At 38.6% G+C, this 19,750-nt stretch overlaps 1 long non-coding RNA gene across 1 annotated transcript in view; it reads left to right on the top strand.

Moving 5' to 3' along the window:
• Positions 1-19,526, top strand: part of LOC127978569 (uncharacterized) — a 118,272-nt gene extending 98,746 nt beyond the window's left edge. The window contains exons 5-6 of the long non-coding RNA XR_008158548.1: positions 18,336-18,469; positions 18,977-19,526. This is a non-coding gene — a long non-coding RNA (uncharacterized LOC127978569). The remainder of the gene's footprint in view (positions 1-18,335; positions 18,470-18,976) is intronic.
• The last annotated feature ends 224 nt before the right edge of the window (positions 19,527-19,750 follow it).

Here is a 19,750-nt window from a genome sequence, read left to right as displayed (position 1 = left end):
TATGTGTGTGTTCACTTTACTGTAAGCGTGTGCGTGTGTACTGTAATTGAAATACCTCTGAGGGCCTCTGGTATGCTTTCTAATAGTGGCACAATTAACATGAAAGTGACTCTCAAATTCCAGAACCAGCTATCCAATCTGTTCAAAAATCTAAACCTTTTCCAGAGGCAGAGGCCCTTAACAAACACATGTTTTTCCATTTCCCTTGCTCTCCCTTTTTTGTCTCCTCCAGTTAACTGGCTCTCCAGTCTAGTTCAGTATGCCCATCTAACTTGTGAATGGCCTGTGAATTGAAGATCCCACCTGTATGGAACGTGTGAGTGTGTGTTTGTGGGTGCGTGTGAACGCTGTCTAATGACCCTCGCTCCACTGCACAGGCAGAGATAGAACTGTGATGCCATTTGTTTTGATGTCATAAATCGATGGGATTGAGTCTCCCAGGAGCTTCAGCTGTTCTCTCAGCTTGACGGCAAATTACATCACACTCTCATCACTCACCCGCAGATTTGTGTTTTTCAGCCACAGCTCTTTCAAAGTGATCTAGTCTCAGAATAGGACTGAAAATCTCCCACTGTATCAATCTATATCAGGTCCAATGCATCTTCCACTGTATCAGCGTCTGACATGATCTGTGAGACGCCACAAGCAGTTGGTGTGAGGAATCTTTAGCTAGTGTTTGAATGGGTACTATGGCCTTTTAATATTAATGTTTTGTGTGTGTGTATAATTGTTATATGTACTTTTGAAACCATATTTTCTGCAAGCTTTCTCTGCTAAAAATACAGCTTACACCAGCTCTAAATCTATACTGGCCAAGGCAGATTTTTGTGCTGGTGTAATGATCAACCAGTACACCAGCATCCTATGATGGTCAAGTAGTACACCAGCATCCCATGATGGTCAACCAGTACACCAGCATCCCATGATGGTCAACCAGTAAATCAGCATGCCATGTTGGTCAACCAGTACATCAGCATGCCATGATGGTCAACCAGTACATCAGCATGCCATGATGGTCAACCAGTACATCAGCATACCCTGATGGTCTGCCAGTACACCGGTATACTGTGATGGTCAACCAGTTCACTAGCATCCTGTGATTGTCAACCAGTACACTAGCATCATATGATGATTAGCCAGTACATCAACATCCCATGATGATCAACCATTACATCAGCATCGTATGATAATTAACCAGTATACCAACATCCCATGATGATTAACTAGTACACCAGCATCCGGTAATGGTCAAAAAGATAATCTGCATCCCGTGATAGTCAACCAGTAAATCGGCATGCCATGATGATCAACCAGTACATCGGCATCCCATGATGATCAACCAGTACATCGGCATCCCATGATGATCAACCAGTGCATCGGCATCCCATGATGGTCAACCAGTGCATCGGCATCCCATGATGGTCAACCAGTGCATCGGCATCCCGTGATGGTCAACCAGTGCATCGGCATCCCGTGATGGTCAACCAGTGCATCGGCATCCCATGATGGTCAACCAGTGCATCGGCATCCCATGATGGTCAACCAGTGCATCGGCATCCCATGATGGTCAACCAGTGCATCGGCATCCCATGATGGTCAACCAGTGCATCGGCATCCCATGATGGTCAACCAGCGCATCGGCATCCCATGATGGTCAACCAGCGCATCGGCATCCCATGATGGTCAACCACCGCATCGGCATCCCATGATGGTCAACCAGCGCATCGGCATCCCATGATGGTCAACCACCGCATCGGCATCCCATGATGGACAACCAGCGCATCGGCATCCCATGATGGTCAACCAGCGCATCGGCATCCCATGATGGTCAACCAGTACACGAGCATACTATGATAATCAGCCAGTAAAACATCATCCCATGATCATAAGCCTGGGCACCTGCACACCTGCATCCTGTGATTGTCAGTCAGTAAACCATTATCCCATACTGGTGAACCAGCACACCAACATCTTATATGGTCAACCAGCACAGCTTTCTTAACACACCAGATCCCATTCTGGTGAACCAGAACACCACCATCTGCAGGATGCAGACCACAACAAATGTTGGTGACTGGCAATCCTGGTCTTTTCAGCAATATAGAAAAAAAAAGAAATAAAGAGTATTTTCTTTTTAATTCTAGAATAATCCCTCTGTGGGTTAAAAGGCCTTGCAAAAGCAGTCACCAGGGGATCCATTGTCTAAGACCTGAGGTAAATACATTCTTAACAATCAGTATTCAGAATTGATGGCCTGCACATCCCATATCCTGTAGTGTTTGTTTTCAGCCCAGGGTTTGTTTGGATCCCCAAGAGCGATGCCAATTTATTCTGAGTTGTAAAAGATTTAGACTTAGACATTTCAGCAGTCTGGAAGTGTATCCTCATGGCCTATACACCTATGTGTTAGTTCTGTCTGTTTCACACACAAACTGCACTCACACAGAGACATGCACAATCACAGGGACAATTACCTTGAAATGTGTAAGTCTGACTAATAATTAAGCAAGGCCTTTTCAATGTGCATTGACTAAATCCAGACACGTTTATTCTCTCCCCAGCTATGTGTTGTCTATGTTTTAGTTGACATCTGTAGCATTATAGCCTTAAGTAAAACAAATAGATTATATTCATAATTTATGTGCCATGTATTTTTATGTATTTAAATTTTTATGATTTTTGACCTTCAAAGCCTGTTCGTAACAATTAAGGTCCTTTTATTAAACTTTGAAAATCTTGTCAGATTAAGGTCTATATTGAGATTGAGACCTAAAGGGCAGAACAGTTCTCCTTTTGTATAAGCTTTGATCAGGAATAACATTTTATTGGGTCTGAATATTTTTGTCTTGTAGTTAAGATAAGAACAGCTGATAAGAACACGCATTTATACTGTACATTGACACGATTTGACACGATTTGACTGTCTAATAAAAGTTTGATTTCAGTACAATGCCTAAGAAGATCATGTATTAATTTATCATTTTGCATAATTCAGACTCTTGCAGTTGCATTAATGCTAACTTTATTCTAATGGGTTTTCTAAAATAGTTAGCCAAGGGCCACACTAAACCTTGGGTAAAATTATGTTTCACACGCACTGTTCATACTTGACTCTCGATTAGTAATTAATCCTGGGAGTTCAAGCTTCAAGATTTTCACTGTACATTTCTAAATCCAGAGTTAACATTCTTATTTACAGATTTAACAGGACAATAACATTAACTGTAAAATTAAATATATATTATTGAAGCATAATTTTCATTTTCATTTAGCACCAAACGTTGCACAAATGTATTGGAAAATGTAAATGTAAATACAGAAATGCATTGTCATTTTACATATTGCATTGTCATTTTGCATATTACCTCCAAAATTGAATATTGCTACCCATATGCTTCCATAATATATGGTTGTGCAACCTGTTTTAAATGTTTTACCCATCTGTGAAAATGTCACTATGTAAAGTTACGTTCGCGGTTTAATGTCTTCTAAAGCATACAAAAAAAAATAAAAAATTCAGTTTGTGTTTACAGTCACCAACATTCAAACTAAGTAACTCATGAATATTTAATTAGCTAAGCACTCTTTAGTTTGTGATTGGTGGTTTGATACTCTCACTGTTACTTTCTAACACTGCATGGATTTACACTGTATATCTTTGCCACCACAAACTGGTGTTAAGAGCTGCAAAAGTGTTGCTAGCAGTGCTCTGAATCAGGTTTACGTAACCCAGACTTCAAAATTACAAGTGTGAAACTTTGCTTAACCCAGGGTTAAAAGTGTTCTTGATCAGGGGTATAAAAAGACAGTAACCCCCGATTTAAGTGCACTACAAAAAGCCCTAAAGAGACTTGAAAATGAATGCTCATCAGGAAAGGTCAATAATGGTCAACCTGTGGGAATGGGAAGTGATGTGAATCAGCTAGCTAATTTCCAACAGCAACCTCAATAACAGTATTGATTGCAAGTCACAGCTACAGGTTTAGAATGACAGATCTAAGCGGAGGACAGGGAGAGCAAAAAGAAAGAAAGATGACCTCTGTCTTGAGGAGATTCCATCTGTTCAGCATACTACATTTAAGGTCGGGAAGGTCAAAGTGAAGAAACTTCTGAGAAGCGAGAAAGGCAGATAGCAATGGAGAAGGAACGTTCCTTCCTTTAAAGACAGTATTGCAATTCATTTCCACCCAGTGAAAGAGAGTGCATTCCGCCTGTGCAATTTGATGTAACTCCACTCAAATCTTATTGCGGCACTGAAAGGAGATATTGTTTTCCTCTAGGCACCTGTGACCCATCTCGCTTGACCGGCCGACATGTGTGAGAAGTGCAAAGTCAAAAAAAGTGGTCAGACCTGCATCATGCATTTCGATTCAATCTGCCCGGCAGCAGAAACCCCTTCATCCAGATTTATCAGCAAAGAGGACTGGATGAACAGCAGTGGTGAGCGTTATAGCAGACTGTGCTGTTATGTTCTTATTAGACAGCTCACGTTGAGTATAGGTACCTTGGTATGTCTCTGGATGACCTTATCTTTCGAAGTTTAATAGTCGCGCAAATGGCTGCTTGCCAGGATTCTATGAGAGAGATCCAAATCACTGGCCACACAACCTAGGTGGTCTAAGTTGCATCGCCTGCACTCCATGAGAAATAACCACAAACACACACAGGCATTGTACAGAATAGTCTGAGTATCAGAAATGTCCCTGAGGGTTCTTTTTGTTTGGAAAGACGGAGCGAGAGAGGGGGAGAGAGAGGAAAAGGCATGTGACCTGCTGTTGCTTGTTGTCCCCGATGAATAGTCATTTATCACACGGCATGCTGTCTTGTGTGTAAGGAATCCGTGTCCCTAATTACATTAAACTCACTTTGCCTCCAAGGGTGAAAAAGTTTGGATGTGGCTAAATATGATGCATTACAGCGGGATGCTATTGAAATTCTCATCAAGTTCTCGCTTATCAAAACTGCTCCACCCTGTTGGCAGTTCGAGACGCCTCTGAATTAGTTAAAACATACTTAGTATTGATGCATTATGGCTAGGCTGAGATGGAATATACAGCCTCTTTTCACATCTCGCATGCTGATTTGGGCAGAAAATCTGCAGAAAAGCTTTCAGTGTTGTAAATTGAAAGCAATAAAGTGTTATTGATAAGTTGAATCAAATTAGCAAAAATATTGAATAAACACACATAATATGGAGAATGTTCAGAACTTTGCAGATAACAACTATTGCAGTTATGCTTTTTGGTTTGTTTTGGTTTTGCAGAGATATGTGAGTGGATCGATGATATGATGTTCGTTTTGTCTATTAATAAATCTCTAAATGCATTCCAAAATATATTAAAATGCAATTCATATACAGAATGACTTGAATCCTTGAATATACAGTACAGACCAAAAGTTTGGACACACCATCTCATTCAAAGAGTTTTCTTTATTTTCATGACTATGGAAATTGTAGATTCACACTGAAGGCATCAAAACTATGAATTAACACATGTGGAATTTTATATGGAATTATTTAAATAACAAAAAAGTGTGAAACAACTGAAAATGTCATATTCTAGGTCCTTCAAAGTAGCCACCTTTTGCTTAGATTACTGCTTTGCACACTCTTGGCATTCTCTTGATGAGCTTCAAGAGGTAGTCACCTGAAATGGTCTTCCAACAGTCTTGAAGGAGTTCCCCGAGAGATGCTTAGCACTTGTTGGCCCTTTTGCCTTCTGTCTGCGGTCCAGCTCACCCCTAAACCATCTCGATTGGGTTCAGGTCCGGTGACTGTGGAGGCCAGGTCATCTGGAGCAGCACCCCATCACTCTCCTTCTTGCTCAAATAGCCCTTGATGCCTTCAGTGTGACTACAATTTTCAGTCATGAAAATAAAGAAAACTCTTTGAATGAGAATATGTGTCCAAACTTTTGGTCTGTACTGTACCTGTTCTATGATGAGTATGTTTTACATTTCTGAATGTAAATAAGGCTTTACTGTTTATTACTTTTTGAAAGGTTTTTTTTTTTTTCATCTGCCAAATTCAAATTCAGCAGAAAATTATATAATAGAAACTATAATAAGCCGATAAGTCTTTTAAAGATGTAATTCATTATTATAATATAATATAAAATAATTATTTTATGACAAAGCAAGGTTAGTTCAGGTTGCAAAATGCAATTTGGTGCGACTCCCAATTAAATTAAAAGTGCAATAAAATAATTATGCAACATATGAAAAAATATCATAGTATACTGACATGTATTCACTGTGTGAAATATTTTATATTATATAATGACATAATAAATAAAAATGTATTTTTACTTTATTACACCACATGACATTAAACTGGAACTTCTATTTAAAATTGTCTAAAAGTCTAAACCATGTGATGTATATCCAAAAGCATATTTCTAATAATTATGCCGCCTTTATTACGGATAGGTTTATGTTGTTTACCGGGATGATGATTCTGTTTTGGTCAGGTTATTGCAATCTTGTAAGTGAGCATAAGCTTTATACCAATTCTCAGATGAATGCATAACACATCGTTGTTGTCAAGTTGAAATGCTACACATTTTATATCTATCGCTGCATTCTGATTAGAACGAAACCCCACATGGCTCATCAGAATCATGGGAAATATAGATCCAGTACATAGCAGTTGTTCCTAAACATCATCATGATAGTGCTGGTAATTATTGAACAGATACCGTGTGGGATGTTTCACTCTTTATGAATAATGGAGATTAAAATGAGATTGGATATGTCTTTAATGGCTCTCATGAATCAGCCAGTATCCAGCTGTTTGTGGTGTAATCTCAAATGTTTAATTCATCAGGAAATAGATTCTGGGGTGAGATATTACTCATTAGCTTTGATAGAGTGACATTTCACTGGTTGTCACATTTAACGGCCCTCCTTTCTGATTTTAGATGTATGTGAGGGATCTCCTCATAGTCTGCTATCACGCATCAGGCGATAAAACAGGACCTCATTACTTAATTAAAGCTGAGGCCATTCATTAATTAAGTAATGGCTTTCTAGGTGTTAATGGCGATGCCTTCGTATTCCCTGCTGTTAGCCTGTAATGATTCTGTGTGGGAACTTGCATGAATATGGTGACCTGACTTTAGGAGATGGAGTCTTCTATTCACCCCCATCCACCCTCAAGTTCTGGTCTGACTGACTCTTCCAGACTGCAGGTAATGATTAAAGTGATCATGGCCCCATTTTCATTGCTTCTTCTGAGGGATGTCACAGCCCGAGCCAAAATGCATTTCCAGCATGTCTAGAATTCATAAACCTATTGGCGTAGCACTCGCGGCGTCTGTACGTTTTGTTTAAATTGGATGAAAAATAAAGTATTGACTGTGATATTGATCGGTCTGGCGTTGCTGTAGGTTATAGTGCTCTATATGTACGCCACTGTATACAGCTGTAAATGAGCTTTGTTGCACTGGGCGTCCTCTCCACCATCCTCAGCACATTACAGTGAGTACACAGGGCAAGGGTCGCATTCGCCGCAGCTCTTATGTGTGCATGGTAGGTGCTTCGAGAGCTTACTTTAACAACCTGGACTCCATTAGATGCTGACATTTCAGTGCAGTGCTCCTTCACATTTTTCATATTTGTTATCTCTCTCTCTCTTTGTTGAACTGCGTCCTTAGAGTAAGTGTCCACAAAGAGCTGTGTTTGCATATTACAATAAAGAGATACAGGAAGGTTAAACTTTGTTTTCATTTGAATTTATTACAATAAAGGGTTAGCTCACCTTAGAATTAAAATCATTTATTTACCCTCATGTTGCTCCAAACCCAAATGAATAGCTTTTTTTCTCCCCATGAAACTCAAGAGGAAGAAATTTTGACTGTGCTGGTTGCTCTTTTCCACGCAGATACAAAGAATGAGAATTTATCCTTATGCACAAATCCTGTAATGTAATTATTGATTTAAATTAGTTGGAAAGCCTCTTTGCTTTCATGAACATGCTTTTTTAATTTCTCTCTTTTTTTATGTAAGAAAGACACAAGTTTGGATTGACATTAGGTCGAGTAAACGACAATAGAACAAAACAGGGTTTCACCTTAGCTTTACAATTGAATCTGTTTTAAGTTTACCATTATTGTGCACAGAAATAAGCTCTATTCATACAACACCGCAATTGTTTAGATTACTTGATTGCACTGCAAATGCAAACAGCAAAGACTTCAGCTTCTATTTATAGCTACATAGCCTAAAAATTCAGTTAAGCAACCACATGAGTTTCATATAAGCACATACGGCTGGTTTTGCTGCATTAGTGAATGCTACTCATGTTGTCAGCAGTATTCTGTTAAACACACCTCTCAGTGACTTCTACATGAGTCTGACCTTGCGTGCATCTGCGAGCGATTCTCTGTAAACTGTTTACTCTCTCCATACAGGGGGTCTTCATTTGTTAACGCTCTGATGACATCTGACACATCAGTGATAGGATTTGGGCCCCGTATGCTGGATTAGCCCCATTTGGTTAGCAAGGCATTATTCCATTATGTGTCCTGAGAGCCCACCAGCTGATGCTGCGTCTGTCCCGCTGGCTGAATGCAGAAATCCAGAAGCGAACGCATGAATGGCACGAAGAGGAGCAGCCGTGCTCTTCACACGTCCTCCAGTGACCTTCCGGATTCTAGCTCTGGAAAATAATTACTATCCACTTCACCTGATTTATTAGATTTGAGTCTTCTTGATAAAATATGGTTATGTGTCACTGTGTCTGCATGAATGTGAAAGTAATAAATTATTATACAGTCATGCATGCTAAGCCATGCTAAGCCATGCACGCTGTTGTACATTCCTGTTTTAAACAAACCGCTAATCATAATACTCTACATTCATGCATAATTTATCCCATGCTGTTTGTTACACACATGAATGACGACTGAGTGAATGACAACATTGGAGCCCACTTTCTTTCACTGGATGGAAAATGAAATTAGCCTAAGAGAGTTGGCTAGCAGTATCAGAAAGTTTTTTTTTTTTTTTTTTCTTTACCTAACATGTGTTCCCTGGGAATCGAACCCATAACCTTGTGCTGTTAACGCAATGCTCTACCACTTGAGCCACAGGAACATTTTTTTTTTTTTCATAAATTGCATTGACTGCTCTAAAATATTAAACACCAATGTTTCAGGAGCTTAGGACACGTTTATTCGATAACTTTTTTTTTTTTTTTTTTTTTTTTTAATCATGCCAGTGCTTCCTTGTCATGCAAAGATTTGATCTCAAATACAGTATCATAGCTATTAAACAATTTCTTGTTAGAATATTGAATCTGTATTTATCCTCAAAGTAAAAACAGGTGCTAAAGTCATATTTTTTGGTGGCTGTGATTTAAAATTACAATATTATAATCTTAATTCAAGTGATGAAGAGTTTTGGAAAGTTCGACAGAAATCAGTGTTGAGTAGGCTACTACTGTTAACCCTGCCTGCTTTTAATGTTTGAAAATGATTAACAGTTAAAACCACTAGAAATGTAGAAAAATGTAATCAGAAAGTAATCAGATCTAATCAGTTTTGTTTTAGGGGGACTTTTTAACAAGGGTCTGTCAAGGGTCTATAAATGAAAAGTAGCCTCTTAGGCAAATTATGGCACATTTACAGCCGTGTAAGTTAATGTGCATTGCCCCTGTAAACAAATAAACTGGATTTAGATACGCTTTGACCACTTCTTTAGCTGATCAGGCTGGTTTTAGCTGGTCAAACTGGGAGACCAGCTGACCAACCTGCTAAAACCATCTTGACACCAGCTTGGCCGAGCTGTGAAACCAGCTTCACCATCTTTAACCAGGTTTTTCAGCTGGGGAAAGAAATGTCCACATTCAGTTAGGTCTGAATACAGATACAGATGGTTTTGTCTTTGCATTATTTACAAATAGCTTGATTGCACACCCCTAATATTGGCTTCTGACTACTGAGCAACACCCTGGAAACCACTACTCAACAGACGATTCATTTTCTTCAGTTCATGTTAGTCTAGTTTGAGTTATTATGATGAGTGTGATGCATCAGGAACATCAGGCTTAAATATATTTGCTTACGCCTGTGATTTGAAATATAATACTGTGGTATGCATAGTCCCGATTGAGTAGCACATCCATCTTGCCTCGGCAGCGTATGTTTGTTTAAACTCACTCATAGGGTGTTGCAATGTCGGCACGATCAAAAAAAAAAAAAAAAAAAAACAATGCAGCACAACATTTCTCTTTATGGTCCATCTATAAAAGTGTGAGATCTACAGGATTTGCACCTGCACGTTTATAGCAAAACACATAAATCTCTTGTTACCTCTAGCTGTCAGAGAGCACATCCCGCTATAGGAGTTCCACAGCTGGAGTCAGTCAGCTAAAGCAACGGGGCAAAAGAAAGAGAGGAAGATGGAGGAAGAGAAACTCAGAAGTCAGGTCCAGGCAGCAGAGTTGGCACTTTCCTTCCTGTCCATTTTAAACACACTCTGTTATTTGTAAGTCTTGTTCTCCCTGAATAAAACATGCCATTAAATAATGCAAATGTCAGTGGAAAATGCTGAAAACTCTTGAGAAAGGTCAGCCGAGGCACAGGTTGCAGTGTTATCAGATACACAGGGACATGTGTACAGCACGCTGCATCCCTGTGATCCATATTTCATTTTGTTTGCAGTCCAACAACAGTGGAATAATTATTGCTGGCTGAGTGGCGTGAAATATTTAGCTCTGATTTTAACGAAATACTCATGAGGAGAATGTGGCCCATTCCTTCATAAGAGTACGGCAATATTTTGATCTTCTGTATGTTTTTATTGCTGTGCTTTACATGGCTTTAGGGCCAATGTTTTAGTGATGAGGTTGTCTGACGAACAAGAGAGAGGGAAGTGTGCGGACTCCTGTTCATAGAGTTCAGTGAGGCCTTGCTATGCCCTCATTAAAGTCAGGCTCTTCACAGTCTATACCATCATTGTGCGCTGTGTGTTTGGGGTCTCGCCAGTGGCAATGGAACATTCTGAGAAAAAACAACATCTGTAAGAATACTTCCATGACAAGAAGGTCCAGCAACATAAAGCTGGTGTACACTGTTAAGAAAACTCTTCAAAGTGCTTCAGTGATCCTCTGCAGCTTCTTAAGTTTAGTGAAGAACTCAAGCATAATTGCTTTGTAGGGTTCTTGACTAAGAGATACAAAAGTGATTACAAGAGTTCTTATAGTCACAATGAAATAGAAGTGGTGACAGATCCATTCTTCTGTTTTCAAAATAAAAATTTTGGCTGGGGATTTGGTTCAATCCATTGGTCATTGATTGGATTTTGAGATGTGGTTGTTACTTTTAGAAATGGAGGGAAATCTGAATGACAGCTTGCAGTGACTTTGGTAAACCAGGTCTAATCACAGAGAGAGTGTTGACAGCAGTATTACACAATCTGTGAACTTTTAAGGTTATCACCTAAACTAGATCTAACCAGTTTAGAGCTGCCATAGAAACAGCTTTTTTCAGGATCCCAATGAAATCTGTCTGACAGTAAGGACATTCTCAAAATGATATTCCAATAGCTTTATAACACAGCACCTTTATAATGTTTCTCCTACAGTATCAGTCTGTAAAAACCAATTTGAAATTTTTTTTTTTGCTATAACTGAAACCTTTTCTAGAGTTTATATGAAGCTTGGCCAAAGTGAGATAATGGTCTGAATGTTTCTTTTAAAAATGGTAATATTAATCCCGAGTTCAGGATTAATTATTCAAGATCTTGATCATAATAATGCTGAACATATTTCTTCAGTCCAATAATTGTGCAATAGGAAGTTTCCAGCATCAGGAACATTGTGTTAGGAGCCGAAAGTGTCTGTTTCGTTCGAGTGAATGCTAAATCATAATCATGCGTTCCCAAACGTTTCTTTCCTAGTATCCTCCAGTCAGCCTGATTTCTGTATTAACATGAGAAATAGGAATTGCTCCTCAGATTCTTAGAAAAGACATGTATCTCCACAAAGATTCCTCACATAATTCAATAGAGATTTATCTCAATTACTCGATCAATTTAATTACAGACGTTGCCCAAGGATAACCATACATCTCTTTTTATGTTAATCATCTTTTGCACGCTGATCCGTTCTTCATCTATGAAAATCTTTAAGCATGTGAGTCCGCGTGTGGTTAATAGGAAAGACACCCTAACCCAGTTTTTAACCGAATTTCGATTAAATTCAGATTTATTCTGTGAAATGCCTATAGCGTTTACCTTTCTCTCTCCGTGTGTCCTCCTGGCACAGTGTCTGGGAGCCGAGCCACTAAAGAAGGTGCGATCTATGCCCATAAATCCCCTGCCACCTGATAAATGCCTGTTTCATTTACATTGCTTGGGCTGAAACAACACACTCGAATGTATATTTAGCTCTAGCAAAACCACTTCCTGAAAGCTCTGGGAGAGAGCAGTCTGCCTCAGCAAATTACTAAAGGAATGTCAGAAGTGAGATGAGGACACTTTTTCGGGAAAAGCGGGTTTATATTATGCAGGCCTGTTGGTTTGTGACTACCTCGGTGTCCTAAAACATAACTGTGTGTTAATTTAACACACGTATTCCCAACTCGCTCCAAAAAACACAGTTTATTATAGATAGATAACTTTCTCCATGCTGGTATTTATTTTCGTGTCATTTTTCAAAGTTATTGCCTCAGAAAATATTTGCAAAAAAGGTGATGTCAGTGGGCCATCTGCAAAGTGTTTCATATTACTTCTAGTGAGAAGAAATGTTTGGAGAATATAAAACTCAAGGTTAAAAGGTCATGGCTGTAAAGCTCTATACGTTGATTTATATAGATTTTAGAAAACATTAAGAAGGTTGCATTTGTTTGGTCTGGAGCGAGGCCACTAATAAATGATCTGTGTCCCTTCTTTCCACTGAGTTATGGTGTGATTATAGCGTTCATCCGTGTGGGTCAACGTTTTTAATGGTTTTCTTTCACGTCGCACATCGTACTTTGTGAAACTGGAAAACACTCTCCACCAAAACGCTTTAAATCAAGGTATCGATGTGATTTAATTTTGAAGCTCCACCATTTGCCATGTTTTAAACAGTCGTAGATAAATGAGCCGAGAATTAATATTGTCATAATAACCCAGTGATCTACCGAGCCATTTCCAATAGCTATCATGCTACAGCACAGGGAGAATGGAGGCCGTTGCCTCGACTGGTGTTTAGAGGAGAGGACATGAGCAGCATCTGAAAACACCTGTGGGTTCAGCCGAAGAGATAACACAAGAACTACTATCTGTCAAAACAAGAGCCAGAAAAGCTCTCTCACTCTTTTTAAGCACATTCTTGAACTCCCACACCTGTCATACAACTGCCAATCAGTCTAAGAGACATAACAGCCGCAGGAAAATATCACTCCATACATACACACAAGAGTAGCCAGACTTTTGACTCACGCCGTAAACACATGCCATCATTTCAACTTATTCTGGCCAAGAACTGCCTAGATAGATAAGAAGACACCTAGCTGAGATGTAAAGTGACCAGTGACAGTTTGTTTTGATTTACATGATTTTTAAAGGCAGAGTTATATGAAACACATACCATAATAATTGACTAGTGAAACCACACACACACACAAAAATAGACAATGAATGTATATAGAATTTGTTATTAGAAATTCCATCTATCCAAAACTTTCTAATATTTACAGCTGATAAAAATCACATTTACTGCTGTTCAAGTCCAGTCATTTCAATAGGAATCCATGCAAAACTGTAATTTCTAGTGATGGTGAATGATGTTCACATCAGGTTTAAACTGTTCACAAAAAAATTGTTTTTAACTAACAGAAAGCTACTTGGTTTGGACTTGGACATAAAGGTCTTCTTTGTTCTATTGTGAAGTCAGCAATGCATTCACATCATTGTCACAACATTGCCATCCAAATTTTGTAACCGCGCATACAGTACTTTGCATTGCACTAATCAGTTGTTCCACAAGGTGGCAACACTGGCCTAAGCTGTTGTTTCACAGTAGAAAACTAAACTTAAGAGATAAAGATAAAGAAATATTGCAAAGACTGCAACAAAAACAAATGGCTGCATTGACAAGCGGGTAATGATACTTTAAAAGAATACAAAGACATTTTATCGATCATATCTTCTAAAGAAAAATATAGCAGATGCCACACAACAAATAAAGCTTTCTAGGGCTCATGTGTTGACCACCTGCATTTGTGTACACCTCAAATGGACTATACTTTGAAAGGTTATGCATTCAACTGTGTGCGCACAATAGTGTACGCATAAAAAAATATATGTATAAAAGTATACTTGGGCCTTAAGCTGTACAAACCAGTCAAACTGGAACTGGCGATTTCAGTCAGGACTCTTCATTTCGGTGTGCGATCTGCATCCAGACTAAACTCACACACATACACCTGACTGCAAATGCACACAGACTCAATCACAGATTATAAATATTGAACATCTCATGGACATTATATATCAGGATAATATCAAAGCAATTGCACATCCATGATAAATCACTGCTGCAGATAACATAAAGGTGCTGCACAGATGAAAAACTCTTATTAGAACATCTCATTGTACAGCTCTTTTTTTATTGAACATCTATAGCATGTCTCTATTATACACTGGAGGTCCATTTGTCATTCGGGGCAAATAATTGGTCCTCTCGCTCACATACTTCCTGGCTTGTGTCAGTCTGGTAAGAATAGCTAATTTAATGACTTCCGATGTGAGAGGACTTGGCATTCTTCTCTCAGCATCATAATGCTCTAAAACTAATGTGCGACCTGGTTATTTACAGTGCTGGATGCTTCAAGATGCAGTCTTGATGTTCTCTCTGTTTTCATGGTATTGATTTTTCCTCCAGTATCCATCATATCAATCCTTTCACTCCGCAAAAAGGCTAGAGATACGAAGAGATGGCGCCCTAAGTGGGGACGCTGAGACCTGTTCCCGTGACCATTTGGATGCTTGATTCATAGCTCCTGGTGGTCATGATGGATGGATTAGCCATCACAGGAAATTCAGTTAGCATCTTCAGGCCTGTAAGTAAGTGGGGGGGACGTGTGGCGAAGTGGATTCGCTGTGTCCATTTGTGTCAGGATGTGATTTCATGTCCCGCACTGACAGCCTTTGACCTCTGGTCTGTGTGTTTGTGCTTGGCTCGTTTTTATATCAGCTCTGTGTCTAGGTCTTTGTGTGTTTGGCAGTAAAGTGATAATGTTTTTGTTTTTTTAAAGGACATCAGGCTGCTTTATGGTCAAGGGAAGTCGCTACGGTCCTTCCCAATCCTTTTAAAAATGATTTATCTGAGATTGATTCATTGAGGATGTGAACAGTATTGGCCTTTAAAGTGTTCCAGTAGAAGATGGTAGCTGGAAATCTGTTTGCTAGCTTTTGTGTACAAGAAGATTGTGAGGTTTATAGCTCAACAACTTGGTGTTTTTTTGCATTTATTTATTTATTAGAGGTTGTATACATGTTATTACTTGAATGCACATTTTCATATTTTTGTAAGAAGTTATTTTTAAGCTCAAATGTATAATGGTTAGTGTTAAGCCTTGAATTAGAACAGTAAATTATAAAATGCCATTACAATTCTTGAAAAGAAAACGTTGTTGTTGAAGAAACAGCAAAACCATTGTAAAAATACATTAAAAGGGACATAAATTTGTTTTGTTTTTTCATAATTTTATAATTACTATTTTAAAATGTATAGGAAAATATATATTTCTTTATCACAAAACAAGTCGAAACATTGATTTTCCATTGACCCATGGACTGTACTCAGAGTCTCATGGTTATCATCAAAATACTGAGAATATCCCTGGTAATAAAAGAGTTGTTGAAACTGACAAAAACATTTGTGTTTACAACAGCCATGCTGTGCACTGTAATGACGAACTTACGATGTGATGGTGAACATGATAAAAAAGGCAATGACAAAAACCCACTGTCCCACTGAAGAGACCTCATGATCTGAATTTGTGTCCATGGCACCATGCTAATCTCTTCATTAAGTTTATGGCCGGTCAGCCAGTATAACTCTTCACTGCGGCAAGCCTTTGTTGTACAGACTCAGTAGTATGTTTACCAGTCGCCCTTGTCCTGGGGCCACTGCCAGAGTGTGTAGGAGACAACAGAGGACAGTGTGTGCTTGTAAATAACACCACACTCTCAGCATGCCTGCATGACCATCTTACTATATGACCACTCCCACCACACCTCAAAACATTAGCAGAGGACCCCTCTATGCCCAAGGACTCGTAACCTTTGTGAACCCATTGCACTGGAAGCTCCCTGTCCTCTCAAAGGGGGTCTGTTATTCTCACTCAGCTTGTGTACAGCCAGTGCACAGCTCGGGTTTTGTTTCTCGTGTAAATTTTGTTCTTTAGCCCTATCCATGAACAAGCCCCAGTTGTGTGTGGCGTAGTCGAGAGAATGGCTTGGTGACCAAAGAGAAAGAAAGAGCAGACTGTGATGCACTCTGTCTTTGTGTGGACTTCTGCATTCATGGGCCCATGTGACTTCAACAGCAGGGCCTTTGGTTTGGCAAAGCACAACACCAGCACATTGTAAATACCTAAATGAGTTTGGACGCCTAATCGCTGGGTTTATTTTCATTTGGGACTGTCATGCAGTAGACTTTGTCATAGTTTTAAGCTTCACGATTTTTGTTTGTTTATTTGTTTGTTTGTTTGTTTTTTGGATGGATGGACAGTAAGAATGTATGTATAGATACATAGAGTATGTGAATAGATGGATGGATGGATGGATGGATGGATGGATGGATGGAGGAAAGGAGGGATTATATGGATAAAATGATAGAGTGGATGAATGGATGGATGGATGGAGGAAAGGAGGGATTATATAGATAAATTGATAGAGTGGATGGATGGATGGAGAAAAGGAGGGATTATATGGATGAATTGATAGAATGGTTGGATAGATGGATGGAGGAAATTAGGGATTATATGGGTGAATTTATAGAGTGGATGGATGGATGGATGGAGGAAAGGAGGGAATATATGGATGAATTAATAGAGTGGATGGATGGATGGATGGATGGAGTATATGTTTGGATGCATGGATGGATGATTGATTGATAGTGGATGAATGGGTGAATGGAAAAATGAATGGATTGATTGACAGAGCGAATAATATACAGTAGATGGATGGATGGATTGATAGGATGGATGCATCCATGGATGGACAGATGATAAACAGATTGGATGGATGGATGGATTGAAGGACAGTAAGAATAGATGTATAGATATATGGAGTATGTAAATGGATGAATGGATGGAATATATGGATAGAATTATAGAGTGGAAGGATGGATGTATGGACGTAGGGCTGAACAATCTTGGAAAAGAATCCAATTTAATATATATATATATTTTTTTTTTACCAATAGTGCGATTGCGATTAATATGCAATTATTTTTTAATGTTCTGTATTATTCAACCAAGGCAAGTTAGAAATCATTGTATAGTATGACCAATACAATATTAGATAGATTAAACATAAATGTTCTTTTCTGTAGGCCAGGCCTACTGTATATGTTACAATGAAATTAAGTGATGCATGAATTGATATGAATGACATTTTTAACAACTACATTCACAGTAGTATATTGATTGATTTGTTGAACTTCCAACCTTGTATGCATGTTATAATTATAACAACATAAAGCGCTGACACGTAACCCTGGTGTCAAATGAATATGAAAGTCAGTAACAAATCATGCAATAAGATAGTTAAATTGATTTTTTTCTTTCTTTCTTTTTTTTTTTATAATCACACTTTTCTTTTATGCAAATTTTGTAAGTACAGGATTAACAATTGAGTTTTAAGTATCTCAACTTGTAGTATGATTAAAAAAAAAAGATGAAATCAAACGTAAAAGAAGGTCCGGTCTGCCTCGACTCACCTGCAGCAAATATGCAGTAGCAGATTTGGGATCTGGCTTTGTTCTGCCGGATTCTTTGTCTGGCTCGCTCTGTGTGTTGTTTGAGGGCTAGCGCTGCTTTAAAACAGAAGTCCTACTGGGCTCCAATTAAGACCAGCAGAAGAATTAATGATCAAGTCCTCCAAGTCAGCCTCAGCTCTCAACTGCTCTATTTATCAGACTGCTCAGGGGGACACATGGTCTCAATTCAAACCCACAATTTCTGTCTTCACTAAATTAAATATGTGTAATTTATGTTTTTATAAACATAGTTGACCTTGCCATCAGCTATAGAAGTTCTATAGTCATTTGAATCTTTCTCATTTGTACCCCTCCTCACTTTTTGTTCTTCTTCATTGTGTTGCATTTCATTTCCCAGCATGCCCATGAGCCGTGTTCAGGTTTCTCTACCAACTATAAAATCGGATGGTTGGAGGGCAACTGGGAGAAGAGAGATGTTCCGCAGAAACGCATGCTGTTCAAAATATCGTTCAGAGAAAAGAACGTCAATAGGTGAAACAGACTTTGGCATTATTTCTTTCTTTTTTTTCCCTCCCTGAATAGTTTTGGAACACAGAGCAGCGATTTAAAGATATTTCATTTTTTTGTCACAGCAAGTTTGAATGTTTCAAATGTTGGATGTTGTTTTCTAGCATGACATGCACCAGTGTGTTTAGACAGGTTCCTCGGGGGAAAACCTTGAAGATAGAGATAAAGATGAAAGTAGATTAAGATTTATGTATGTGATGATACTACATCATCTTCCTTTGAAAACAAAACATTGCTTTAAGACTCTCTGTGTTTGCTTGAAATTAATCTTGGGACCACAATTATTATCATGAATATTCAAGATCTTTTTCTTCTACTTCTTCTTCTTGAATCTCCAGCTGCAAACACAAGCACGAGAAGTGTGTATTATCTTGCATGTGCAGTGTTGTGGTCTGGATACATTTATACCTGTCCTCTTGTGTGCAAGGTAACATTATTTAAAGTCACTAACTCACGCCCTTTACCTTTCAGGTTTGAGCATCTTGCCAAATTTTCCATCAATTTAAATACACATGTTGTTGTGTAAACAGAAACAAGCGGTCCAGAGCACTCCTCCCAGAGACGGAGTAACGTGGAGACCCTGATGAAGACAGATCCTATCATTAGCATTGCACTCACATAGGGCCCCATAGGGAACCGTGTAAATGCTACTAGCCTTTTCTCTTAATGTAGGTGTCTCTGTTATAGATTGTTTGCCATTTTGAAAAATATGCAACCTTGTCTTTTGCCATTTTTTACATCTTTGCATGAGGTACCATAAAAGCTATGTGTACGGTATATATACAGTATAAGTCACATTTGCTGATACTCGCTACCTGAGACTTTTACTTTCATAAACATATTTAAACATATTTTTGTGTCATATTCATACTTGCCAGCTTTAGTTTTTTGCGATTAAGGTTATGATGCACACAACTGAGCTAATGCTACCACATCACAAATTTACCTGCAAATAAAGCTATGACGTTGTTAATGAGCGTGTTTATGGCTGGAAATAGCAAATAGCATACATAAGGCAACATATGGGGGATCAGTGTTTTTAAAGAAATCAGTTAAATGAATGATTCAGTGACTCACTCAAAAATAAAGTCATTTGTTTCATTTTGTGCCTAAACAAATCAGTTTTTTGAACAATTCAGTAGAGTGAACAAAGCAATGACTCAGATTGATTACTTATTTTGTTAATGAATCAGTCATTTGCTATGACAAATCATAGCAAATCAGTTGAGTGAATGATGCAATTGA

The sequence above is a fragment of the Carassius gibelio genome, chromosome B19 (assembly GCF_023724105.1).
Source record: "Carassius gibelio isolate Cgi1373 ecotype wild population from Czech Republic chromosome B19, carGib1.2-hapl.c, whole genome shotgun sequence".
Classification (NCBI taxonomy): Eukaryota; Metazoa; Chordata; class Actinopteri; order Cypriniformes; family Cyprinidae; genus Carassius; species Carassius gibelio.
This window is presented reverse-complemented; position numbering and strand designations above follow the sequence as displayed.